Raw genomic sequence first — 2,139 nt, forward strand, 5'->3', positions numbered from 1 at the left:
TTAAATTAATTTAGTCGAAACTGAAAAAAATACCTAAGAATTAAAATATAATAATTAATTAGTGGCGGGAATTTTTGAATAATTGAAAAGCTAGACGCGAAGTAGCAATTTCATAGATCACCTCATCAAAATTTCACAACTTAACCACAACCTGAACCACATTATTTATTTTTCGGAAGTAGAACTGAACTGGGGTCTTAGTCAAGATACCTTAACAGTAGTGTATGTAGAAAGTCGAAAACTATAATTGTATGTAAATTTGTCTACACATTGTAAGCTAAGACTAAGCCCCCTGACGTCGTTACAATGTTGCGTCTGTATCAGTAGTTAGTTATCAGCTGTTGTAACGTCGTATGGTTAAAACTGTCAGATGTTACATGTGATCTATTTCATTGGCCCTCCTATAGTTTGTAATTTGTGTTATGTTATATATATGGTGCGTTCCACTAAGCGCTCACGACGATCAAAATGTTCCTTTAGCCATTCCACATACCGACCGCGGTCGTTGTGGTCACGGCGAAAACGTCACTCATGACGTCATGACTAATGCTCACGCAACGCTCACAACGACCCATCTAAAGAGGTGGGTCGTTGTGAACGTTGAGAATAATTCGGCGCAATTTTTGAAATTGTTTTTGAAATATGACAAATAATAATTTTATTATATTCAAAGTTTAAAGATGGCGACAAGAAAAATCACATTATTTGATTCAGAAAGAGAAATTGTTGTAGAAGCTATCGTTTCTGAAGCTGAAGCTGCTCGTGCAGAAAGAGGTAAATATGATGGGGTGGCTACCTATTCGATTCAGACGTCACGCTCATCTTCTTCAACTTCTATACTCAATTCTTTTCAATCCGAAAACCCCTTCTTATCTCAAATATCACTTCAAATTCTTAGGTCCTTCTAACTATATGATACGCTCTTCTAATAGATGTTTATTGGTAATTCCATCTCACACTTCATCCTTCTTAGGCAATTCATTCACGATCTCCGCCATTAAGTTGTGGAATACGCTGCCCGACTCCGTACGATTGGCTACCTCTCTGTGATCTTTTAAAACTCTTCTGTATAATCATTTCTTAACCTTATCCTATCCTGATCAATCGTGACTTGTATAAATCTTATGTTTGCTTTTACATCACTATTTGCTGTCCATGTGTCCATTTGTAAGATTAGCTTTTAAGTTTTTAGTCTGTTGTTAATTTTTTTTTTGTATTACTTTAGATTAAGGTACTATGTATATATATATATTTTTTTTAAATATAACATTTGGTTCTGCACTTCTCGCACGCATCATGTTTCTTTTTTTTTTAGTTTTTCTCTTTAACTTGCCTGGAAGAGATCGCTTATTAGCGATAAGGCCGCCCGTTGCATCCCTTATAATTTTTTTGTATTGTGTTTCATTCTTTGTTTTTTGCAACGAAGTGTAAATAAATAAATATAATTATGCAATATAAGTTTAATACAATTGATTTTAGTTTATATTCAACAGCTATTTATACATTTTTCCTGAATAATGGATAGCATAACCTAACTCAATGTAAACGATATTTATTTTCATTAATAATATATATATATTTGGTAAATTTATTTTATTTGTAGATGTATTTTTTGCAACTGAGCTATTAAGAAAAGCTGAAGCTTCCGCATCTGTTCAAGTAGATCAAGAATTTATTGAAGAGACTTCAGAGAGTTTAAATTATTTATAAAATATTCAATTATTCTTCACTTTTAACATAAATAAATTTAAGTCACAAATATCAAAACTTATTGTTTATGATTACCTAACCTCCTTAAAATACTACTATTTTCAAACTTGACATTTGTAATATTTACATGAACGCCCGAAACGCTCCATAATCCATTCCACTTGAGTTAACGACAGTAACATTCACAATCAAGTGGAATGGGGAAATCAGCGGTCGTGAGCGTGAGCGTTGTGAACGCTTAGTGGAACGCACCAATAATATCTACTCGCGGCTGTACCATTATGTACTATACAGACTTGTCAATAGTCAAACGTGTCTCGTCGCATCAGTCTCTTTCACATTCAGTTAAATTTACAGTACACGACGCTAAGCTGCCAGTTGAATATTGAAACTTCACTTAAGTCACTTAGAAGTAGAAAATTTGATTTT

The sequence above is a fragment of the Pieris napi genome, chromosome 7, assembly GCF_905475465.1.
Source record: "Pieris napi chromosome 7, ilPieNapi1.2, whole genome shotgun sequence".
NCBI classification, from domain to species: Eukaryota; Metazoa; Arthropoda; class Insecta; order Lepidoptera; family Pieridae; genus Pieris; species Pieris napi.